Below are 27,559 nucleotides of genomic sequence, written 5' to 3' on the forward strand. Positions count from 1 at the left end.
CAACTGATTAGGTTGTTTCAAATTGACACTTCCGCTCCTTGCCTGTTGGTGGCGGAAATTCGCCAGCTAGTGACATCACCTGTTAGTTGAATAATGTAGTTGTGGCAACAATGCTTTTAAAAAAAAATTTTTCCCTCGGAATAAGATGGTATAACTCTTCGCTGAACTGTTTAATGTCATACCTAGTGTACTAGACTGTAACCATTAAAATAAACTAGACTCTGTGAGATCTTATTAAATCAAAATCCATGTCCAGGTGGTTGTTACTTTTGTTATTTAACATCATTCAGGCTTTAATGCTTATGCACTGCAGAGCTCTGCCAGTTTGGTTCAGTATGTTTGTGTTTAACTTTCATAGAAAACAAAGAAAGGCAACTCTACAACATCCAGCAGTCTACAAGAATGTCATCCAAATGCAAAGAAAAGACTTGTGAAAACTCCAAAGAAAGGTATCTATCTATCTATCTATCTATCTATCTATCTATCTATCTATCTATCTATCTATCTATCTATCTATCTATCTATCTATCTATCTATCTATCTATCTATCTATCTATCTATCTATCATGCCATCAGAGATCATTCTCAGGATTCTCTCATACTTGGATCCTTGGTCTCTTTTCTCCATTAGTTTCGTCAACAAGCATTTCCAGGAACTATCCAACAACAAGTGAGTTTGTTTTCCTATAGACCATATTTCTCTCAAAGCTAAAAAATCAATCAAAATCATTATTATTTCCTCATCCCGATGTCCTTGCAGTTTTATGTAGTATCAGTTTTACATCCGCGAACGTAGCAAAAAGAAGAAAGCCAGTCAAGAAGATCAGATGATACGTGATCTTGGTGTAGTGGGTGTGCGGGAGGGGCCAAAGAGATACTGGAGAAATGCATTCTTTAAAGAAATTGCCGGCCTGAATTTGTACAAGTGGAGAACAAAACTACAACGCATTGACTCGTACTCGGGACTGCCACGTCAAACAGAGGAAGTCATAAGGTTAGAGATTCTGGCTATTTTTTTTTTTTTTTTAGTTATTTTGAGAATTTACTATTAATTAAATGTGTAGATCTCTTAAAATTCCTTTTAATTTTATGGTTATTTTATCCTTTTTAATAGGATGAGAGCATCGGGTTAGCATGGTGACCTGAATAGGTTTCTTGATATAAATACACATAACATACTAATATGCTTTTAATATCCAAATCCTTTAAGGGTTTTTAGGCTGCATTAATTAGGTAAAGCGGAACCGGGAACACTTCCCCTAACACCCGATGTACTTGCTACATCATTAGAAGAATGGCATCTATGCTAATATTAGTCTGTTTCTCTCTTATTCCGAGGTCACTGTAGCCACCAGATTCAGTCTGTATCCAGATCAGAGGGTCACTGCAGTCACCCAGATCCAGTACGTATCCAGACCAGATGGTGGATCAGCACCTACACTGTAAAAAATCCAACTTACAGTTTGTATTACAAAATCAGTTTTTAAATTTAACAATTTAACATTAAAAAAGTTGAGATAACACAGAAATGTAAGTTAAATAGAAATTTAGATCAATTTGTTATACCAAATTAATATTTCAAATTAGAACAACTAAGTTGGTTATTAGTATTGCCCACAAAGGCTGATGAGCATGCGCAATTCGATCGCTTTTTTATAAACAACGCCATTTTAATTTCTCCTGTTTCATTTTTGAGTTTTCTTAAGTGGCGTCTGTTTATTCCCTCATTGTGATCGCTCTGGTAAGTGTAGTTCTATGTGTATCAATTCACGATATGATTTAAATGAAGTTTGTTCACAATATGCGCTTTTGTACAACATAGGTGGCAGCAAGTTAGTCAGTTAAATTTTCCCACCTGGTCTTATTGTTGCCTCAGGTCAGACGTCGCCTATTTTTTCTGCCTGACAGTGTAAGTTAATCTCTCCGGTAGGTGCTGTTCTCTATATAATATTTACCATAAGAGTTGAAATATGTTTGTTCAAAATATGTGCTTTTGTACGCCGTTTTAGAGTGGCCTCAGGCGGCGCCCAGTTAACGTTTGGTCCGTCATTGTTATCACTCTGGCAAGTGGTGGTTCTTTGTGTATCAATTTAAGCCATGATTTGAAATTAGTTCACAAATATGCACATCTTTACAATGGGGTAGGGTGTGGCAAGTTAGTCATTTCAGTTTTCCTGCTTCGTCTTCGAGTTACCTGATAAGGGTCAGACGAGCGCGAGGTTCTTTTTTCTCGACCGTGCAATCGCTCTGGCAGGTAATTTTCTATGCAGGCTATGAGAATAATTAACAATAAGATCTGAATGGTATTTGTTCACAATATGTGGTTCTGTACAGCTGCTTAGGTGGCTCCAAACTGGTCAGTTCAACCTCTCCTGCTTCGTCTTCGAGAAGTCTTTAAGTCATTCGGTGGCTTTTTTTCCAGACAGTATCATGACTTAGTAAGCACTGTTTTATATATATTAAGTAAAAGGATTTAATTATTGTTAAGGATATAGAGTTTTCTTTATTTGTTTATAATATGTTCATTTTGTACAGATGTGTGGGTGCCTTTGAGTTTTGAATAAGGTTATTTAAGTTATAAGTGTATTAATAAAAAAAGTTAAAACAAATGGAACCATATAAGATAAGCTTGTGTGTTTTCGTCTCAAAGATGTATTTTCTTCATTTAACTGATTTTAAATTTATGTTCTTATGTTTGCTAGGTGTACTATAAATCTGTATGTTTTAAAAATGCAAATAACTTAAGAGCTATTTTAACACTTAAATTCATAGTTTTATTTTATTTTATTTTTTTATTTGATATTCGTTTAACCAACTTGCTTGCTTTTAGATAGTACTTTAAAGGGATAGTTCACACAGAAATAATAATTAAGTCATTAATATTATTAATAATTATGTCACTTAATATCCCTCATGTCGTTCCAAACCAGTAAGACCTCCATTTATCTTGGGAACACAGTTTAAGATATTTTAATTTAGTCTGAGAGCTCTCAGTCCCTCCATTGAAACTGTGTGTACGGTATACTGTACACTAGAGGTCTTCACGGGTCCACTTGGATCCGAAAACCCGAGGTCCGACCCGAGACCCGAGCGGGTTCGGGTCCAAAACTCCAACGAGTACCTCGGACACGGGTCGGATTCGGTATTAGTGGTCTCGGGTAATTTAAAATAAATATGCCTTTTCCAAATGGACCCGAGAAGACCCGAATTCTTTTAAACTATGTTGGGCATTTAACAAAATTGCATTATTTAAAACAACTATGACACCGTTCTCTCATTTTTTCTAAGTGTGAGAGCAAATCAGCGCTTCTACGTGCAACGGGCTATAAGCACGGTTGCCTCGCAACGCATTTATTTACTCAGTTCCACATTAACCAACCCCCCTCCCTTTGCCAAGAACTAGTGCGCCATCATGTGGATGGATGTTTGACTAAATGCAAGTACCGGTATTTGAATTGTCGTTAAGCCAGGCCTGTCAATCAATTTGAAAAATACGCGACACTGTCAGAAAAGCATGGAGGCGATAACAGACATTGCGAAAAAGGTGAGGGAAAACGAATATGTAGAACAGAAACATCCAGGGTCGTCATCGGTGTTTAGTCAAAATCAATGACTGGGAGACTTTGTATATTTTATTGAAAATCTGTTATTCTGTAATCTGAAAAGTTATATTTGAGAAACAGCCATCGGTAAATTTTATCCTGTGGTGGTTCTAATGTTAATCATCGTATGGTCCGGTAAATAACATTATGCCAACTTTTAAAGGACGTAATGGGTTACATGTGTGATTGACATTTCAGCACTTCAGCGCGTAGGCTACTCCTACTGCCGCGTCTATGTTAAGTGCATTTTTGAGAAACGCATGGTTGCAGGCTGTGCACATGTAAATGCCGTTTACGTTCGGGTCCAGTCGGGTTCTAAAGGAAATGCCGTCAGGTCGGGTCGGACTCGGGTCTAATTTTATCGGGTCTGTCTCGGGTCGGGTTTTTCTTTAAAAATAAATAATGTATGCATGTCGGGTTCGGGTAAGTAGTGATTCGGGTCGATTCGGGTCGGGTACAGTTTTTAGGACCCGAGAAGACCTCTACTGTACACACTTAGTTGACTTAGTCATAAGTTGGGCCAACTCAAAATTTTAAGTCAACTAAACACAAAATTTAAAGTTTAACTAAAGTTCACATAACTTAATATATTATGTTGATTGAACATGCACAATAGTTTGTACAACTAATTGACCTTTAAGTTGAGTAAACTCAAAAATCTGAAGCTGGTTGCCTTAAAATTTTAAGTTGGCCCAACTTATGATTTTTTACAGTGTAGAAAGGACCTCTACAGCCCTGAAAGACAGCGGAGACCAGGACAACTAGAGCCCCAGATACAGATCCCCTGTAAAGACCTTGTCTCAGAGGACCACCAGGACAAGACCACAGGAAACAGATGATTCTTCTGCACAATCTGACTTTGCTGCAGCCTGGAATTGAACTGCTGGTTTCGTCTGGTCAGAGGAGAACTGGCCCCCCAACTGAGCCTGGTTTCTCCCAAGTTTTTTTTTTTTCTCCATTCTGTCACCGATGGAGTTTCGGTTCCTTGCCACTGTCGCCTCTGGCTTGCTTAGTTGGGGTCACTTCATCTACAGCGATATCATTGACTTGATTGCAAATAAATGCACAGACACTATTTGAACTGAACAGAGATGAAATCACTGAATTCAATGATGAACTGCCTTTAACTATCATTTTGCATTATTGACACACTGTTTTCCTAATGAATGTTGTTCAGTTGCTTTGACGCAATGTATTTTGTTTAAAGCGCTATATAAATAAAGGTGACTTGACTTGACTTGACTATAAATATGTAAGTATAAATAATTTTCACTTGTAGTTTCTGGGTGTCTAGTTGTTTTGATTTCTTTCTTTCAACCCTCTTTTTGTAAGCCCCTACATCTACATTTAGTAATACACAACAAGACTTTGTAGTCAAAATATCATCTTTGTTGTGACCCATCTAATCTGTTGAAGATGGCATATTCCCCATCAAATATATGTCAGGGTGTGTTTCTCCCTCTTGCAGCGTCTGGGCTTATTAAAGGTGAGTGTGAGAGTCAGCGTCTTAGATTTGCTCTGTGCTCCTGGGCGATGGGATACGGAAAAACGCTTGATGATCTGCAGGCTGCGGCGTGCTGTTGTCTTAACCTCTGATTAGAGCTTCCGAGCCACTCAATTTTTCGACTCAAAGAGCGTGTGGCATACAGGGGGAAAGAAAATAATTGTGGTCCCCTCAGAAGGCTGGGTGAATTGTAGAAATAAATTGCTTGGCCCCTACCTCTTGCCCAGACATATCCCCATAGGTTCCTCAGTTACAATGACACCGAAGGATGAGATTTACTTCGGTAATAATCATCTCCGCTGACTTGTAGACACAGACAAGAGCTATTAATCTCTCTGGGACTCTGCTTGTATCTCGATTTGAAGCATTAATTGATATCATGTGACAATGCCCGGCACATGATGCATCATATTAGGTATTTCCCCAACCTAATGCTCTGCTTCTTTCAGAATTAATGTCATTTATTGCTAGTATCTGGCCAAACAGACACTTCCCCGCTCTTAATCAAATAAATTAGGTTCAACAACAGTACCTGCATATAAGTCAGGCAGTCAATTAATCAATCAACAGTATTTTGACTTTCAGTTTTCATATTTCCATCTGAACACAGTTTTGATTCTCGGGTAAATTAATCTTATTTTAAAGATACTCAGGACACTTTTGCAGCAACGCTAGATAAAAATACAGATTATTTTTGCAGCCTTTTTTATGTTATTTGGCTCTTTACCTTGTTGTGACGAGTGGGGCGGGGTCGAGAGCTGGGGGAACAGGAGCGAGGCCGGTGGAGTGATTGGAAATGAGCGACACCTGAGGAGAGATGGAAGCATATAAAACAGCAGCGACGACAGTGACGGACGAGAGAGGACCAGGACTGGATTTTAGTTGTGTTTGGTTTTTATTTGTGTCTTTATTTTGTCATTATTAAATCTTATTTGATTGTCCGCCGGTTCCCGCCTCCTTCTTCCCGTAATTAGGAAGTTTTAATTCGTACTTGTATTCTCCATCTTTAAAAATAGTTTTCTATTTATTTATATGTATGCATGTATTTATTTATTTATTAATGATTTTTTTCAGTTGCTTTGGTGCATTTCTCACAGCACTATTTACATTTGCACAACAGTTAATGCAGTTCTCAAAAAAAAAAAAAGTTTATTAGTATAAACTGCAAAACCTAGTTTATAACCTTCAAAAGCGTGTCACTTGATCAAAATGGATTGGTCATTCCTCAAAAGCAAGTATTCATGTAAATGAAAGTGCCAGTATCATCAAGATTAAAAATCCTGACACCATTGTTTAGGACCAAGATAGTCAAATTACTTTGTCATGTTTTCATTATGACAGTCTACTCTGTCAGTGTTTTCCAATACAAAAAAGTCAGATCTTGGTGACACTAACTGAAAATGCTCAGCACAGAACTATATGCTATTTGCACAGCCATTTGAAAAATACAGTAAAGTTAGACATTACTGTATTTAGTGAGGTAACCGAGTACAAGACACTGAATAGGTATGTTTCACATTTTTACTGCATATGCTCTTTGCAATTCTAATTTGTTCACAGCATTGTGCAAAAAAAAAATACACCCTTGTTTACAACAAACATAAACTCCCTTTGGGTAGAGCTGTGCACAACTGTAAACAATATTGCAGTACATATTGGAACGGGACATACAACATACATAGTATTGTAATCATTCATGCACATCCAGATGTTCCTCTCTGTCTGGCCACATAATTTCATCTAAAATCACAGCGAGTATCATGTCTTGCAGTACAGCGAGGAAAGTATCTCCTCGAGTGGCAAATCCACCCTCTTCAGGACTCTCCTGTGATGTCATCACGTGCTGCATCAATGGCCGCTAGCAGGGCCATTTGGGTATGTGGATGCCGGTCATATACATTCCACCTCTAGGAAAAGAAAAACTCCTCTATTGGATTTAGGAATGGTGAGTAGGGAGGGAGATATGCCACCAACCTCCTATCATGTGCTGCAAACCACTGTCTGACGAGATCTGAGTGGTGAAAATGCACATTATCCAAAACAACAACATGCTTGCTCAGATGGTCTCCAGTTAGACCCCTCTCATTCTCAGGGATTATGTCCCTGTAAAGACAGTGTCAAAAAAAGTCAGCAGATGTTGCGTGTTGTATGGACCAAGACCGGGGATATAGGTGAGGATGGCGTTTTCTGAGATGGCTGCACACATAGTAATATTCCCTCCTCGTTTGCCAGAGACATCAATGGTTGCTCTCTGTCCAATGCGATTCCTTCCATGTCTTCTACCTTTTGCCAGATTGAAACCCGCCTCATCAAGGTATATGAATGTGTGCAGCAGTTCCATGGCCTCCAGCTCCAGTACATGCTTTATTACAGAAGAGGGAGTGAGGAAAACTATAAAAACTTTTCCTGTGTAACATAATGCATTTTGGACAACATATTGTACAGTATGCACTGTGAATACACATACACAGAACTATCATGTAAGTGTAGTGCATGACACTACACAAAGTTAACAGTTTACAGCACTGAACATTAGAATATGCATAGAACAAATACATGTTTCACCTGTACATACTGGTGACTTAGCTCCTTCACTCTGTCACTGTTCTGTTCAAATGGCACATTGTACAATTGTTTCAAGCGCATTTCATTCCTCCTGAGCACTCTGTCAATTGTAGTGACTGAAACAGATTCAATATTCCCAAAGATGTTGTCATCCTCTATAACAACACTTATCTCTCTCAACCTTATGGCATTGTTTGCAATCACAATTGCAGAAATGATTTCCTCTGGTTGCGGAGTAAAAAGGGGCCCTCTTCCACCTCTGCAAGGTTGTCTTGCAATCATGTGTGGTGCAGAGTAAAATTACAGTAAATATGGCAAATCTTTACTGTAACACTACTGTACACTACAATACACTAAATGTGTGATGCAGTATAGCTGTACGTCGAAATGTAAAATGTACAGTGACAAGTTCTTGTCCCACTGCAAGCCTCATGTATGACACAATGACAGTAGTGCAGTGCAGATTGTTTAGTGCTGAATTACTGTCCATTTATACACACCTGTTCTCCCGAAATTTTTGAATAATTTAATTTACAGTGGTTCTCCAAACATTTGGCTGCCCCCTGACCAGCCTCAGCCATTGTGAGGCCATGATTGACAACATGATCCACAATTGTAGCCCTGATTTCATCAGGGATCCGCCTATGTACTTGGCCTCTTCTTCCTCTTCCCCTGTTTTGTCCCCTTCCCCTTCCCCTTCCTCCCCACTCCCTCACCCCTCTTCCACGAGGCTGTCCTTCCATTTCTGTGTCACAGTATTGTAGAAATGGTACATACTATGTCCTGCTCGGTTCATATATGCTTGTAAAGTGGGGGTTTATGGGATTCAGCTCTGACAGTGATTGTAGAGAAGTGGCTTATCATTGGTTGCAACTAATGCTTCACACACCACTTCTCATCAGTGAAAGTTGAGATTCACCTTAGAGAAATGGCTCAATTTAGGAGACATTTTCAGAAAAAAAAAGATAAAAAAAAGTGTAAAATTAGCTTGACAGATTTTGACAACTAGTTCAACATTTTTGTATGTAATGACTCAAGCAATGAAATGAGGACTATTAGTTAGTTTTATATGGAATGACTATTCAGCATTCACAAGTATAGTTAATTTTGACTGACATGACATAAGCAAATGATAATGTTATAAAACAGCAGAGAGTTGTATGAAAGCAATTGATGCATGTCCAAAAACATTTGCAATTTGTTTGAAGGAATGAGAAACTGCTACTATGATGTGCACAAATGACTAAATGTTGTGGAGGTTGAACTAACTGTTGTGCAGTGTAAATAGTAATGTGAGAAATGCAACAAAGCGACTGAGAAAAACTGTATTATTTTAAACATAAACCTGACTAAACTTTATTAGAGTTTTGCTCTCTCTCTCTCTCTCTCTCTCTCTCTATATATATATATATATATATATATATATATATATGTGTGTGTGTGTGTGTGTGTGTGTGTGTGTGTGTGTGTGTGTATGTGTATGTGTGTGTGTATACGTGTTTGTGTATGTGTGTGTGTACATATATATATATATATATATATATATATATGCGTGTGTGTGTGTGTGTGTACTGTATGTATATACATGTGTGTATGTATATAGATAGACAGATAGATAGATAGATAGATAGATAGATAGATAGATAGATAGATAGATAGATAGATAGATGGATGGATGGATGGATGGATGGATGGATGGATGGATGGATGGATGGATGGATGGATGGATGGATGGATGGATAGATAGATAGATAGATAGATAGATAGATAGATAGATAGATAGATAGATAGATAGATAGATAGATAGATAGATAGATAGATAGATAGATAGATATGCAAATTGATTATAAACTTACTTCAAAATGTAGCATCTGAAAAACAATGTTACCTTTAAATTTCAAATTTTAACATTGTAAAATAAATGCAAGTAAAGAAGTGTATTTAGTTTTAGGGATGTTTCAGGTAAACAAGATAAATATACAGATTAAACATTACTTTCATCAGCTTCATCAGTGTTTTCTTTGATACATTTTGTGTATTATTGATCTTGCATTCCCCACTTCTCCTTCTTCAAAAAAAAAAAGAAAAAGAAAAAGAAAAAAAAGCCATTGCCCTTAAATGATCTGAGAGCTGAGGTGTCAGTTAGGGTTTGTGTCATGTGTGTCTGGCAGGAGTCTGTGCATTACATGGGAGATCACAGTGACTGATGGGAGAGGACGGCGGAGCACCTTTGAGCAGTCTCATGCCTTCTTCAGCAGTACAGCTGTAATTGTGTTCTGGAGCGCTGTCACTTGGCCTCCTTTCAACCAGCTCACCTCCCTTGAGCTTCAACGAGTGTTGCGGGTGCCCCTCAATTGTCCTGCTCCTTACAGGTGTGGTAGGTGCCAAAAATACAAAGGTACAGCTTTACTCCAAACTAAATGAGTGATGCAATTGCTTCGATCTTGTGTCTTTCAGGCCAGGCTGGAAATCAGTTATGTCCAAAATAAAGCTTCAAGGAGAGCACCATGAATTGTGTGTTTCAGACAAGATTGTCAAGATGCTGTATGTTGGGCAGGGCATAACTTTGGGACTCTGGAAGGGATTTTCCAATCCAAGAGTTCTCCTTGTATTTAGACAAAATGTGCATGTTGTGACACTTATTTCATTAGCCTTGCTGTTTGTTTTGTATGTATTTTTTGGTTGTTGCACTTGATGTTTTAAATTTATAATGATATCTTAGAATATATATATATATATATATATATATATATATATATATATATATATATATATATGGGGAATTGCTTTTGTCATGGTAAACTTGCACAATCACAGACTTGTGGAAAGAAGTCTTCATGCATCTATTAGGTATTGCTTTATTTCCTCTTATATATATATATATATATATATTTTATTTTTACATTTTTGTCTTTTTTTTTTTTTTGCATTTACAGAAGACTTTTTGCACTGTCACTGTTAAAGCCCTTCCCAAAATGTAATATGTATTTCTTTTTCTTAATCCCTTTGGTTTATTTTTCTGATCTCTCCTTCTCTCTTTCTCTCTTTCTTTTTTATCGCTGATGTGTCTGTGTATATCAGAACCTAAATGTCAGTTTTATAGCAGTATAGTTTGGTGGTGTAATAACTCCATCTTCTGGTGAAACGGAACACTGTACAGCTCTGACTCATCAGTTGTTACACTGTTACATGTCTGTTTTACTGCCATACAGTCCTCAGTGTAAAAACCTAAATTGACACCCACTTTGTAAATCTCTTACTTTCTATCTCTTCTTTATCCCTCTTTTACACCGCTAGTCCATGTCTAGCAGCTGGAGTCAGTGCTTTATCTGATGATGTGGACTCAGAGTATGGTCTCCATGGATTGCTTATGTTGAACTGCACAATACAGTGAGAGTCATCATGGCTGACCACTTTTCCAAGCTGTTTTGTAGAAGAGGTAAAAGCAGACATTGTGCACTATGTAATAAGAATAATAGTTTAAATTACCAGTTGAATCATTTATAATGATTTTAAAATCAGTCCCTATTAAACTATTAGTTTACATTCAGAAAGTTGACATCCAGTTGATGGTAGAAAATAAATAATAACCTTATAAGTACGTGAATGAGCTGTTGGCTATTTTAACAGTTTTACACTAAGATTCCTCTACAATTGATGATACTAGATTGTTGACAGTAGATGGCACTAGATTCAAAAAATTATACGAGGGTTTTACTGCTTTAAGCAAAATTAAGCAGTTTGTACCTTTAAATAGTGTATTTGAGCATCAAGTTGAGCTTTTGTTCTCTACCAGTATTCCATATAATATGTAATTATATTTATGAAACAACATTTCATATCATTTTAACATATAATTGTTTATTAGATAGTACATTCATCCTAAAAGGCATTTGGAAAAAATATATATATACACACACACATATATATATATATATATATATATATATATATATATATATATATATATATATATATATATATATATATATATATATATATATATATATATAATTCAGCTTTGCCATCATAAGAATAAGTAATATTTAAAAAAAAAAAAAATTAAATAGAAAATAGTTATTTAAAACGGTAATGCTATTTCAAAATATGACTTTTTTCTTTATTTCTGATGAAATAAATACAATTTGGGTGAACAGAAGAGACTTCTTTCAAAAAACATAAAAAATAAATAAATAAATAAAATAAAAACCTTACTGACCCCCTTTGAACAAATGTGTATTATTCAAAATATGACCGATGATGAAGTTTGGATATTTTCTGATTTACTTCATACAGCCATGAAAACCACCTTTTGATTTAAAATGTTTTGAAATAAAATAAAAGACTGATAAAAGACTTTTATTTAATGTCTTAATTATTTTTGGGCTCATTATATCTCATATTTGGTACACAACCAAAAAGTATCAAAGTGCACTTTTTTTTTTTACTCTCTAGATCAGATTTCTAATGGTTTTCCACTTGAAGTGATCAGTGAGAATAGCAGATCCTCAAATACTCATCTGGTTGGAGACGTCAGCTTACCATGGAGTACTGAAGCATTACATGGAACTATCAATGTAAAGAAGCTGATGACTGGTCCAGTCATCCTCACTTTCTTATTCACAGCACTTAAATACTAATATTAGGAAGTTTTCATGGTCTAATTGCTTTCTCCAGGACTGTTGCATGATCAATCTCATTGTATGGGATGAAGCCAAGCAGCCTTTTTGGTGCTTCAGTGATCCTGTTGTTATGACAAAAGCAAGTCAGGGCACAGTATCATATGATTTTGATGGCGGAAGTTTCTCCATCCTATACCGAGACTCAGAGGGGAGGGTAGAGATGAGGCTGAAGCAGACGGAGTGCAAGAAACAGTATTTTGTGGTTAATCTAGTGATTTACATTGCTGTCGCCAAAGTGAATAAGCACTTTGGGAGAGATTATTAAAGACTTTGTGTGCCATTTCGGTTTGTATGACAGCCGTTTACTATATTAGATTTAAAATCAAGCGAGTCTGCAAAAAAGCTTGTCAGTTTGTAGCAAGATTAAACTCCTGTCAAGATTATTGTAGCTTTTTCTTTTCAGGTTAATGTTTTGGCTGATCGTTTCTATACATTTTTATATCACCAAACACTTAAATACACATTTTCACAGACCATTATATTTTAATCGTAGGATATAAAAGTCAGGCTGTCACGAAGTCTTATAAAATACAAATGATAGAACAAGAAGAAATCCATTAAAAAAATAAAGAATCAAGAGCTAAGGTATAAAAATGGAGTTTTAAGTTGGATTTAAAAGTGCCAGTGGAGGAGGAGGATCTAATGAGAGCTGGAAACCATTCCAGAACTGAGAAATCTCCCTTACAGCGTTAGCAGGACAGGAGGAAGTTGATTGCATGACCTTGGGGAAGAGTATGGATAAAGGAGTTTACAAATATACTGTGGAAAAATACCACGCTGGGCCGCTTGTGTAACTTAAAGCAGAATTGTGATTGTATTGGTAGTAGCTAATTGGATTCTTATAAGGAAGATGTGTTGATTGATTAATTTTTGATTTCAACTATAAGTCTCACTGGCGTGTGCTGAACCATTTGAAGTTGTGATTGAGACAGGCCTGCATACATATAAAGTAATCAAGCCAGGATTGTTCCCAAGTCCTTTCATAAAAGATGAAATCCTATTACTTGTAGATGTTACTACACTTCAAGTGAAGTTAACCTGTGGCAAATTTAGTTGAATGGGTATGATTCGGAATGGCACAAACATCTTAATAAAGGTCTAACAGCTGATAATGCATATCAGAGCAAAAACCAAGCCCGGAGGTCAAAAGAACTGCCTGTAGAGCTCAGAAACAGGTTTGCATCAAGCCACACATCTGGGGAAGAGATCAGAAAAAAATTGTGCTTCATTGAAGGTTCACAGAATCATGTAGTCTTTTAATGGAAGAAGTTTGAAACAACAAGGACTCTTCCTAGTTACATTATAATTAGTCAATAACGGCATTGTTTTCTTCATTCAGACCGAGACCTTGCATGAAAACAAGAGGCAGGATTTATCGCACGTCATTAACACATCCGACACATTTTTCATAAGCCAGTTCAGTCATTTCTGGGCAACTGTACTGTGCCATAAATTCTCTAGATAATATATTCACAATTTGGAGAAAAGTTTGTATAAGAGGACCAAATGTCCACATATACCGTTCCAGCAATGACAAACGAAGGCTGTTTCTATAAAGATGGGCAGTTTAAATGTTACAAGGACAGTCTGGCGCTTCTGACTCACAGCCTGTAAGTGCAATGATGATTCAAACGTAAGTGTCACGCCTTACACTGCTGGAAGGAACACGGAGCCGAGGGATAAACGAAACAAGGATTTATTAAATCAAACATAGGCAAGGTAAGTAGCAAATAACAGGTGGCAAGTGGCAAGTGGCAAGTAACAGGTAACAAGTGGACAAGTAGACAAGTTGACAAGTAACAAGTAGACGAGTAGACCCGACAAAACAGAACTGAAAGGACAAGGCTTTTGTACAAGGGATAATTGGGAAAACACAGGTGGATGGCATGACTTAATTAACAGGGACATGGAACACATGCGGAAATGACTAGACACACCTGGGAACTAATCAAACCACATAGAGACAGAAACTGGGTCACAGGGGCAAAAAAACACACAAAATGAGTCCAGGTGTGTGACAGTACTCCCCCCTCCCGGTAGGTGCGTCCTCGGAGGAGCCAGGGAGGAGATGACGGAGGGAGGAGCCAGGGAGGAGACAGGAAGGATCTGAAGCAGGAGGCACCCAGCAGGACCCAGGCCACAGCCATAACGGCCCAAGGTGGGGCCGACGGAGGAAGGAGCCATGGAGGAGGAATGGTCACCGACTTAACAGAGGATCTGGCATAGGTGAATTGGAAACCCCCTCATTTTGACCCATTTGGCGCTCCACATTTTGCTCCCTCATGGTGGGCAGTGTCGCCGGCTCTCGCACCTGGTCTGACGGGTTGCTCTCTGGCTCTCCGTCATCGGTGGGCTCGGGCTTATGCCTCGTACCGTGGGGAGATTGTAGGCTGGGCTCTTGGTCCAGAGTGGACCTGGCGAGATCCTCCATTGGGCCGACCGTGAGAGGTGACCCATTTCTCACCAGATTCCACTCTATGAATGCGGCGAAATCCTCCCGAGGACCATCTTCGGGCGACAACGCTCTGCACCTGGAGTTCAGGCTGGCGTGATAAAAGGTGCAGAGCGCGTGGTCCGGGTAGCTGGTGGCATTAGCTATCAAGAGAAACCGTCTAGTATGGTCCTCGAGAGAAAGTCCCTCCTGCTCCAGCAGGAGGAGGAGGTATTCGGGGCGATAGAGGGGATCCATGACACACTACCGAAAGGAAAAGACTGTGAAAAAACGGAAAACAAAACGGAGGGAAAACACGCAGTTTTTTTAACTTTTTGGGTCGGGTCTTCTGTCACGCCTTACGCTGCTGGAAGGAACACGGAGCCGAGGGATAAACGAAACAAGGATTTATTAAATCAAACATAGGCAAGGTAAGTAGCAAATAACAGGAGGCAAGTGGCAAGTGGCAAGTGGCAAGTAACAAGTGGACAAGTGGACAAGTAGACAAGTAGACAAGTAGACAAATAACAAGTAGACGAGTAGACCCGACAAAACAGAACTGAAAGGACAAGGCTTTTGTACAAGGGATAATTGGGAAAACACAGGTGGATGGCATGACTTAATTAACAGGGACATGGAACACATGCGGAAATGACTAGACACACCTGGGAACTAATCAAACCACATAGAGACAGAAACTGGGTCACAGGGGCAAAAAACACACAAAATGAGTCTAGGTGTGTGACAGTAAGCTCTGAGCAGTGTAGAGTAGCGCTCATTTTTTGTTTCTCAGATCACAAATGCAGACATGGTTTTATGTTTACTCAGCGCGAGATGCAACACGTAAAAAGAGTATAAATCATTATAATCAGTAATTATATCCACTGGATGCTACAAATGACTCGTTTGTAATGTTTTTTTTTTTGGTTTTGTCTCATCTAGTGATGTCTGGATCGTGAACAAATCTTAAAGGTCCCGTTCTTCGTGATCCCATGTTTTAAACTTTAGTTAGTGTGTAATGTTGTTGTAAGAGTATAAATAATATCTGTAAAATTCTAAAGCTCAAAGTTCAATGCCAAGTGAGATATTTTATTTAACAGAATTTGCCTACAAAACGACCCGTTTGGACTACATCCCTCTAGTTCCTGGAGGAATGACATCACTAAAACAGTTTTTTGACTAACCTCCGCCCACATCAATACACAAAAAGGGGGCGTGGCCTTGTTGCGCTCCGACGGAGAAGAGGAAGAGCTGCTTTTGTGTTTGTCGCCATGTCGTCGAAAAGCTGTTATTTTCAGGCTGGAAGGAAGTCGACCGGAAGTTGAAGTCGGCCGCGTGCCGCCATCTTGTAGCAGAACTTCACTTGCGTTAGCATCCCATTGACTCCCATTCATTTTGGCGTCACTTTGACAGCGAATAACTTTACATCTGAGGCGTTTAAATACTCCATTTGTCCATTATTTATTTCTAAAGATACACGACAATGTATAAAGGGCTCCATTACCTTCTATGTTACATTATGGCCCCGTAGAAACAGTTTTTGTAAAAATAGGCTACCGATTGCGTCATAACCACTCGACTCTCTGTCGCACAGTAGAGAAATTACTGTACAGACAGGAGGAGAAGCTCGCAGGCAATCGGGGAGATGTCAAGAGAGAAGCCCATAGATACTAGCCCTGGCGTTACATTTTAAAATACTATACAAAATAATTAATCAGAATACTTACTCCTGCTCACTCACGCCAAAGAACTCCCCACTCAAGCTCGCCGTCTCTGCAAGATTAACAATCGCAGTTTGCACGCACAGCTACTAGAAGATTTACATCTGTCAGACAGGTTGCTGACATCATCAAGCTTAGTTTTAGTCTGCGCGTCAGAAACGGAAGTGCTAAAAATAGCTAAAAATGGGCTTCACTTGTCTCAATTGAGTTCCAATGGGTTCGCTGTGTCCATTTCTTTTACTGTCTGGTTATTTTCATCTCAGAGTCCAATCATCTTTGTTTGGGCTTCCCAGGGATGCTGTACTTGGAGATTAATGGTTACAATTTATGTTTAACTCGGTTCCCGAAAATTATAATCCACATGTAAAACTATGTGCAGCACATTTTGCTGAGGACCGCGATCTTCGTTAATCTCAATCAGTTTAATGCCGGATTCGCACAAAGATTATTCTTGAAAGATGGAGCAGTTCCCTTTTTGTCTGGAGAAGGCGTTGTTTATGGATTACAACCGGTAAGTGTATTTTGTTATTTAAGTTGGTGCGTTTAACAGTTTCTGTATCTTATTACACAAAGGGCAAACCCTGTTTAGCTTTGTTAACTAGATGTTAGGGCTGTGCAAAAAAATCAAATGCGATTTTCATGCTCATCTTATGAGTGATTATAAGTACATCTCCAGCAGTTTCCATTCCATTGACTCCCATTCATTTTGGCGTCACTTTGACAGCAAATAACTTTACATCTGAGGCGTTTAAAGACTCTATTTGTCCATTAATTATTTCTAAAGAAACACAAAAATTTATAAAAGGCTCCATTACCTTGTATCTTACGTTATGGTCCCGTAGAAGCAGTTTTTGTAAAAAAAATAGGCTAACGATTGCGTCATAAGCAGAGTTTCTCTGTCGCACAGTAGAGAAATTACCGTATGGACAGGAGGAGAAGCTTGCAGGCAATCTTTTACTGTCTATGAGGCTATCGGGGGGACGTGGAGGCATAAAGTCAAGGGAGATAATTAATCAGAATACTTACCAAAATGTGCTCCTGTTCAAGCTCGCCTTCTCTGGAAGATTTGGTGGGTGATTCAGATTTCTCTTGGCACAGCGATTAGAAGACTTACAGGTTGCTCACGTGACATCTACTTCATCAAGTTCAGTTTGAGTCTGTGCAGTACGCCCGACCCCCAGGAAGTGAGTGCTTCTAATTGACTTCACTTGTCTCCGTTCAATATCCAATGGGGTCGCTGTGTCCATTTCTTTTACTGTCTATGGTTTTTATGACATTGAACACAGCGGTATACTGATAGGTGAATTGTGTGAAAAATATTGTGTTTTTTTTACACACGAAACATGAACACATGTTATATTGCACACTGTAAACACAATCAAAGCTTCAAAAAAGCACGAAAAATGGGACCTTTATATTATTATAATAATATAATAGTATAATATTATAATATAATAATATTATAATATACCTAATATGTAACCGGATCTTCATCTTTATTGAACCAGTTCAACAACTGAACGGGTGCATTTCCCAAAAGCATAGTTGCTAACTAAGTTAGCAACTTTGTTGGTTGCAATACAATTTCCCATTGCTAACCAACGTAGTTGCTAACAGGTTAGCAACTATACTTTTTTGAAACACACCCCTGAATAGTTTGAAATGGTTTGCGTAGTCTCCACTACGCACTAATCCACAAATTACTTAATTAGTTATTCGGTTTATAAACGTGGCTTACTCTGATGCAAAATAAACCAATATCCCAAGAATGAGCCTCCAGAAAAGTCACCGCAAGCTTTAGGGTCTCTGTAGAAAGTCTATGGACTGAAGGGAAGCGAGCCTCTGCTGTAACTTTACCTGCAGGTGTCGCTGTTGGACATTGTTACTTTTTAAAAACAAGTTACTTTTAGACTTTTAGAATGTTTTGTCATATTTGTCATTGTGATTATTTTCTCATTCAATTTTGAGGAGACACTGCCTCTTGCCTCTATATATTGATATATATGTGTGTATGTGTGTGTGTGTGTGTGTGTGTGCGCGTGTATATTTATGTGTATTAAATATGTAACATATTTTTCTTAAATATATACATGCATGTGTGTGTCTTATATATACTGTACATAATAAATATACATAATACACACACATATTATGTAAATAAAAACTTTTATTTTGGATTTAATCATTTGACACCACTAATATATATCTACTTCGATAGTATCATTAATTCAACAAACATATTTGATGAAAATACACTAAAACTGAAAAAAAAAAGTTAGAAGTATATAAATTAAAAGTTTTTTTTATGTAATAAAATGACTAAAACAACAATTCTAAAAGTTATAAAGTATCTCAGTGATACTAAAATACACTGGATGAAATTTGGGGTGTTCTTTTTTGTTTGTTTTAGTAAGAACATGAACAAATGGTTTTCTTAAATTTACTTGGAGAAATAACAGCATATGGAGAAATGGTCCTTGTTGTATGTGTCATAAAGCATAAGTGAATGAATCTGTTTATAAAAGTTAATTGTTGATGTATTGTAAATTTAGTTAATTACAGTGATGTTTTGTACTTATGGATTCATTATCATGTCAAAACCAAAGGCATTGTATCCACTTAAGTTGGTTTTCCTTTCTGTCTTTATCAGGATTTTTTTTTTTCTCTCTCATTACACATATTTCTAAATTAAAAGATTTGCATAATGGATGTTTTTGGTCGGTGCTGCATTACTCTACTTGCAGAATGTTTCTTACCCCGGAACATGACATGCTTCTTGTACACCTGGAGGCTGATTTCACTATATTATTCATAGGCAATAGACATTTCTCTGCCCTAGAGGTAGATTATGTTCTTTTGTCATAGCGTCAAGTTACACTTCAAATCTCCACTGCATTGGTTTATGCAAATTTAATAGTCCATAAAGTTTCAGTTGAAGTGCTTGACTTGAAGATGAATCACACTGTAAGCACTGAGGACATTAAGAGTATGTAATGGGATTTTAGCGTGTGACTCTGTGAATTATATTTTGACATCATAAAATGAAAAAATACATGCTGTGACTTGTATAGCTTAGCAATGTTCATTTGACAGCAAAAGTCTCTATGTTGTTATTGTGCAGCCTCAGCATTCCTAGCATAAGATAATTGCATTCAGGAGAGGTATATAATCATGACATAGCCTTTTATTGCAGGCATTTTGACACAATTCCAGAGTTGGAATAATGTTTTGCTTAGGTCAGTAATCAGAGGTGCCGAAGTTATACAGCTGGCAGAAGAGACAGACATAAAAAAAACCTGGATAGTGGCGTAATAAGATTGCCTAGCACTCTCTTCTTCTTCTTTTTTTTTCTTAGAGGTCAAGCTAACCTTGAAAACTGCTTTTTTCAACATATTCTGTGTCGTGACTGATCCAAATCCATTCCCTCTGTAGACTGAAATGAATTGGCTTCTTGTCATGACTGAGGCTGTATTAAAGGTTTGCCTGAAGGTGAATACCCCTTATGTTGCCCCAATATTTCAATGGTTTATTGTACTGCAGTAGATGAACAACAGTGCGATGCAGCTATATTAAGACCGACCCGAGGCACATTTTAGTGTAGTGAAAACACTTTATGCATCTGGTAATATAGTCTTTATAAGTCGTAAAACACCTGCTAGATCTGGTAATCCATAAATGAGGCACAAATAGTAATGAGTTCAAGTTAAAGTTCAAGTTGAGCTTTATTGTCATTCCACTACATGTGTGAACATACTGTACACGAAATGTCGTGCCTCACAGGATCACAGTGCTACATAAATACAGACATACAACAATGAAGTAAAACAGTATAAGCCTATACAAAACTAACCTACTGACAGATTTTTACTTTAAAATAAATAATATAAATAAATGTTTACCTATACATAAGCTAAAAAAAATACACACTATACGAATGCTTCACATAATACTATACCTATACACAACTAACCTACTGATAGATTTTGACTTTAAATATAGAATATGTAAATGATTACATATACATAAACTAAAAAATACAAACTATAAAAAATGCTAAACATAAACACTGTACCTATACACAACTAACTTACAGATGTTGACCTATACAAAGACTGAAAAAGAAAAATATATAGACTATACCAATGCTTCACATAATACTGTACATGTGCAAAGAGAAACATCGTAAGTCAAGCAGCTGGCTGGGGAACAGTGCAAGATGATTTGTAATGCATGAGCATGTAAACACATATTACTGAGTCTTTTGTGGGATTATTTGCATACAGCAGTATGACATAGAGGAGAATTGCACAAAATAGATTTGAATTGCTCAAAAAAAAAAAAAGTTTCAGACAGTTTTTATGTCATGTGGTAAGGTTGGGGGCGGATGTTTGGGGGGTGAAGGAGGTGAGATGGTCCATGTTTTAGGAGGTAGGGGGTTTGTGTAGGGTTTTAGAGGAGGGCGGGGTGATTTGAGTTCAGGAGCTGGAAGAGACTGTGGGAGGGATGGGTTGGGCCCTTCACGATACTGTTGGATTTGCTGGAGCATCATATGCAGAAAATGTCCAGGATGGAGAGGAGAGGGGCAACGATGATATTTGCAGCTATGTTCACTGTCTGCTGGAGGGTCTTGCAGTCTGCTGCACTACAGTTCCCTAACAGACAGGGATGCAGCTGGTCAGCACGCTCTCAATGGTTCCTCTGTAGAATGTGGTGAGGATGGGTGGAGGGAGACTTGCTCTATTCAGCCGGCGGAGAAAATGTTGCCGCTGTTGTGCCTTCTTGAAGAGTGACATGGTGTTGGTGGTCCAGGTGAGATCCTCTGTGATGTGCACCCCCAGGAATTTAGTGCTGCTGACTCTCTCTACAGTCGAGCTGTCGATGGTCAGTGAGAGGTGATCAACGGAGTTTCTCCTGAAGTCAATCACAACCTCCTTCGTCTTACTCACAGGTTGTTAGTGCAACACCATTCAGCCAGCTTTGCCACTTCCTCTCTGTAGTGCATTTTCACTGTTGCTGATGAGACCTACCACCATTGTGTCATCTGCAAACTTGATGATGTGGTTGGAGCTGAACTTGGCAGTGCAGTCATGGGTCAGCAGCGTAGAGAGCAGCGGGCTAAGCACACAGCCTTGTGGGGCACCTGTGCTCAGTGTGGTAGTGCTTGAGGTGTTGTGGCCGACACGGACTGACTGAGGTCTTCCAGTTAGAAAGTCCAGGATCCAATTACAGAGGGAATTATTAAGGCCCAGCAGGTTTAGTTTGTTGATGAGCTGTTGTGGTATTATTGTGTTGAATGCTGAACTGTAGTCGAAGAACAGTATTCTAGGCAAGTGTATGCTGTACTGTAGAAATGGCTGGAAAGAGTAATGGAGTGTTTTTGATTCAGAGAGACCAGGACTGGTAAAACAGAGTTAATGAATGTAGTGGTTGCAAAGTGAAAAGCGGTGCATTTTATTTATTTTTTTATAAATAATCCCTCAAATCCAAAACAATAATGAAGTCTCATTGAATAACTTTGGCTAAGTTCAGAAATGGCATATCATAATATTCATATTTGTACTGCAGTATACATTAAGTACAATCTAAACAGTATTCAAATTTTTGGCATAAAATAGTTAGTAGAACTGCTACATTTGCTAAATGCAATATACTGCATGGCTATTTAATCAGCCAAATGTTTCATTTTATTTATTTATTTTTTAAAGAAAATCATTAATTACTAAGATTATAACACTAGCTGAATTAAACGTGTTAAGCAGTATTAATTATGGAATAATGCTTGCTGTTTCTTTTATTATATTTAATAATCGGGCACTATGCACTATATTGGAAAATATTCAGTAAATAATAAGCTTGTATTTCATTTCAACTTGACTAACTTTACACGAAAGATAACATTGCGTCTTTCCAGCAGATGGCAGACTAGTGAAATTAATTTCTGTTGTGATTACACATACATTGAACCATATTAATTAACAAATCATTCTTTTTAGATATTGGTGTGCTGAGACCAGAAGACTGATGCAGTATTTCTTATCATTATTTTTTGTTTGCACTAAAAGACTCTTCTGGGGACTTATAAAGAGAGAAATGTGTCTGAGATACAAAACTAATAAAGTATATACATATATGTTTTTAATGAGATGGTCAGAAAGCATTTCTATAACTATTTTTATCAGTTTACAGATCAAATAAACTTTGTTATTGTGAGCATAAAAATCAGTTATGAGGCAGATTACTAATTTAACTTTCTGTGATCTTTGGAAGGGAAATCACTGCCATTTTTTTGTGTTTCTAATAACTGACCAGCTGAGACCTGGATACAATCAGCCTCTTAAACAAAATCTTATCGCAGTGGCTGAAAGAAAATTGAATGGCACCCCAAATATTACAAACAAATAGTTAAGCTTGAATGAATTAGTGCAGCTTTCTTAGCCCACACAATGTGATTTTAATCACATCATTTTATTAACATGCAGCTGAAAACTCCCAGTGGCATTTTGCAGCAACTTGGCGGTGTTCTCACCCCCTGATTAACATTTAACTCCGATCTGGCGGGACCTTGTTGCTACAATTAATTCTCTGTCATCCCAAACCGAGGTCAGATGCTAACGAGGCCGCAGCCTTCACTGCGTGACACCGCTCTGCGCTGCCATTTAAACCAAGGCACATCCTTATACTGCTCATTTAGTAACTTTAAAACATTCACACTGAAATATACCTAAAATAACTCAATAGTTTGGTTATTGTACGCAAGCCCCTCTGGGCATTTCAAACTGTGGTTTGACCAGAGTTTGAACCTTGACCTGGAGTACAACTTTAGTACATACAACCTCCTAAATCCTGCTCCCAAGGCAATAGGGATTGGTTTGGTTTTGAACTTCTATTCTGACTACGTTGTAATAGGCTTATTATGGTTATTAATCTTAATTTATTTTCTTTTTTTTTTAAAAACAGGATGCCAGCTACTGTAATGCTAATGAGATTCATTAAAAAAAGAATATTTCATCATAGGAGCTATGTTGGACTTACCATGTTACTATTTATTAATAACATTAATTTACTAATATCCCATGTTTATGGCCATGTTTATTTATTTAGTTGGTTTTTGCAAGAAGTTTTATTATTTGATCAACAATGAGGGTAATATTGTGAAATATTATTACAATTTGAAATAACTAATTTCTATTAAAATTTAATTTATTCCTGTGATGCAAAGCTGAATTTTTAGTTTATTATTATCAATATGGAAAACAGTTCTTCTACTTAATACTTTTTTTCAGGATCTTTGATGAATAGAAAGTTCAAAAGAACAGAAATAAAAATCTTTTGTAACATTATAAATGTCTTTGTTGTCACTTTTGATTAATTTAATTCATGCTTGCTGAATAAAAGTATTAATTTCTTTCCAAAAACCACAATGGGTTTTAATTAAGCCTAATGCTTGCTGAAGCCTGATTAATATTAATACCACCTTCCGACATTTTTTAAATTATTATTATTTTTTAATTGCTATTATTTGTATATAGCTGATAGACCTTGCTAACAGTCCTTGGGTGCACTTTCGCAGTCCGTGGTGAAGGTTTTGCCATGTATTCATATCACCATTCAGAAAAACATCACTGTGCTGTCTTGCTTCCAGAAGGGTTTAATGCATTTAATGTGAACTCCCATTTCTGTCTAATACAGTTTACAATCATATTTAGGGATTTCTTTTATGTTTGTTTCTTAAATTCAGTCTCCCTCCAGTTGTTGGTCCCAGGAGTCCTCATAAATGCGCTAAGGGTTTCTTTGCTCTGGGCAAATTGTGGTGAAAATCCAGTAACTCTGTAGCCTCTCACTGCTGACTGAAAAGACTTCACGCTTGCTGCTCCACTCGGTCCTGGAGATGCAGATATGTAGCAAGGGTAATGTGTATTATATGGATTGTAATAGAAAGACCTCTTGTCAAGTCGAGTCAGTTTTATTTACACACAGCTTTTCAGAATGCATATTGTTCCAAAGCAGCTGTACAGAAAATAAAGCCTTTAAACCAAAGGCGAATGTAAAAGGGAAATGTGCTCAGAATATTCACAAATGTCTAGAAAGAGCGCAAATGAATTAAACATCTATTTAGTAAGGATAAATACACTTAATTCTTTTAAATATAAATATACTGTAGATATATTGGTCAAATAAATAATTGTATTTTATTGTCTAAAACAGCTGTTGAGCTCATCATGTTACATATTAATGTAAGATTGCATGGTAGCTGTTGTTTATATAGCTGTTTTTTGTTTGTTTGTTTTTTGAAAGAAGTCTTTTATGCTTGTCAATGCTGCTTTTATTTGTTCAAAAATACAACAAAACATAACCATTATGAAATATGATTATAATTAAAAGATGTATGTAAATTATCAATGTTAATCATATTTGTATTTATTATATTTTTTATATATAATTTATAATATAATGTTATTATATTTTGTTTCATGTAATTTTATTTTATTTAATGACATTTTATTTTAATTTTATGTCCTTTTATTTTATTCAAAAAACTAAATACATAAGTGCCAAAACACCAGTTGTGAACACCACTTTAGATATTTGGTTTGTTATTGGATTCGAACAAATGAATTAAATAAATAAAAAATGTCATTGAATTAAAAAAAAAAATAGAATTTTATAAAACAAAATGTATATATTGTCTATAAGACAGACTGGACAATAGTATTACTTACTCTGTAGATTTTGCTCTCTAGTTCTGTTATGAAGAAGGCTTCACCCAAGAGTGACTTGCCTCAAGAGTTTTTACAGAACAACTGTTTTGTTGTTTCTTTCCCCTGTTTTTTTAGTGAAGCCGTTTGTGCCCACGGCGAGCGCTCATTGATCTGAGTGAGTGCAGGGACATACAGTACAGCAGATCCCAGATTCCAGCTACTCTGGAGACTGCGGTCTTGTTATGTGTGAGCTTGTGTAGCTGTAGATCTTGTTTTCCCTTGGCTGCCAATGAGGAGTTTAATGGAGGTGTTGGTGGGCACGTCAGATTTATTGATGCTGTGGTCAGCTGTGCTCCTGTTGTTTCTTTATTTACCTCAGACCCCCGTTAACAGTCGTTCATTATTCAGAGCCGCACGTTGATGGCGAGCTTTGTGCTTTGGTGGCCTTCTATGAACGCACTTTCCCTCTGCTCAAATTGGGCTGTTTACTAGTGGTATGAGTGAGCTTTACGGCTCAGAGCTGATTTGTGTGCATTAGCTGAGCCAGTGCCTTACAGAAAATGTCCCAGCACTATTTTTTTATGGCTCATACATCAGCTTCACACAATGAATAAACAAATGATGTTCGTATACTTCCTCTTTTAGTACAGCAGATGCGGAGAGATTTGATGCTCAAATAAGCAGTATTTTTGGTGCAGGCGTGTGTGAACGGTCTGCTCAGTTTGTCCTTGAGTGTGATGGTCATTATGTGCGCTGAACAGATTGAGGAGAGAATGGTTTTAGTGAGGGTCATTTATTTGCTCTGTTCTTATACACTGTAAAAAATTGTGCCGTTAAATAACAGTAATTTACTGGCAGCAGTACTGTTAATTTACAACTTTCAACCATTAATTTACCACGCTTATTTTTTTACAGTATTTTACCGTAAATTCTACCATGGAAATTAACTCCACTCCCGATGCTTCAAACTGTTTGAGTTTAAAAGCTAGCATTCCTACGATGTTAGTACTATGAACTTATTTCATTTGAGTCCACTGAGAAGGAATATTTTTTAATATAAAAATGCAAACACTTAATGTGTAGTAGTAAAGTAACTAAATACATGACTTTTACTCAAATCACTGCAGCTATAGCACACATGTATGTGCTGAAGTACTTAACTCAGAGAACACCACTGTATCAGTGGCTCCACATGTACTGTCTTTATATAAAGCAGCTGAAGATCAGTGTTTGTGGCTCATCATTGACTGAAGCACAGGCTCTACTCTCCAGCACAATGGTGAACAACAAAACTACATTAAACTAACAGATCTCTCTTGTGCAAACACACATTAATACAGTCAAGTTCAGTATTTACTCTCATTATCAGTGTTTGACTTTGCATAACTTTTTTTCTATGGATGTTCACAAATATTTTTGTTAAATTATTATTTTTTTTCATTTGGTAAATCTGACATTTACATTTTACAGTATATTACTGTTTTTCCTTGTCTTAACGGCAACAAACTGTAGAAAAACACGTTTTTTTCTGGCACCCATTAATTTACGGCAACAAACTGTAGAAAAACAGTTATTTACTGGCAGCAGGGGTGCCAGTAATTAACTGTTTTTCTACAGTTTGTTTCCTGTAAATTAATTACAGTTTATTACTGTTAAATTATGTTTCATGCTGTTTTTTCTTCATATTAAATCTTTAACCCTTTAAACCCCACAACAAAATCCTCAGTTTTAAATGAACACTTATAATGTGTGCACACTACAGAGTGTTTGAGTAACACTGAATCAGTGAAGTTAATGAGATAATTCTGTGATTAATTGATGATTGAGCATTAGTGATGAACACCTGCTATTAACAAACAGAATCACTAAAGGAAAGAGAAACACAAAAACTAAAAATGACTTCAGCCACAGCCTTAGATGAAATCATTTTCATCATCAGAAATCACTGCTGCAAAAAATATTTAAAAGTACAAAAGTCAAGGGTCAGGAGCCCAACTAAAGCAAACACTGATCTCCACAATGGTGACGTCAAACAAAACAGTAACATTATCATCTAAATCTCTGTAATTCTAAATAAGATCTTTTGATCTCTGATCTCTGATCTGATAGAGATAAAGTCAGTCTGGTTAATAATGAGTGAAGTTGGTTAAGCTGTTTGTTGATTGTTTAAATCTTCAGTTGATTTCATCTAAGGCTGTGGCTGAAGTCAGTTGTAGTTCTTGTGTTTGTCTTATTTCTCTTTTCTTTAGTGATTCTGCTCGTTAACAGCAGCTGTTCATCAGTGTCTGAATTCACTTTAGTGTTCATTCTCTCTGTCAGGTGGACTATATTAGTAAACTCATGTAGGGAATAGTG

At 37.1% G+C, this 27,559-nt stretch overlaps 1 pseudogene; it reads left to right on the plus strand.

Annotated features, from left to right (window-relative positions):
• Positions 1-566: 566 nt before the first annotated feature.
• LOC132115709 (F-box only protein 15-like) lies at positions 567-12,618 on the plus strand (annotated as a pseudogene).
• The last annotated feature ends 14,941 nt before the right edge of the window (positions 12,619-27,559 follow it).

The sequence above is a fragment of the Carassius carassius genome, chromosome 35 (assembly GCF_963082965.1).
Source record: "Carassius carassius chromosome 35, fCarCar2.1, whole genome shotgun sequence".
Classification (NCBI taxonomy): Eukaryota; Metazoa; Chordata; class Actinopteri; order Cypriniformes; family Cyprinidae; genus Carassius; species Carassius carassius.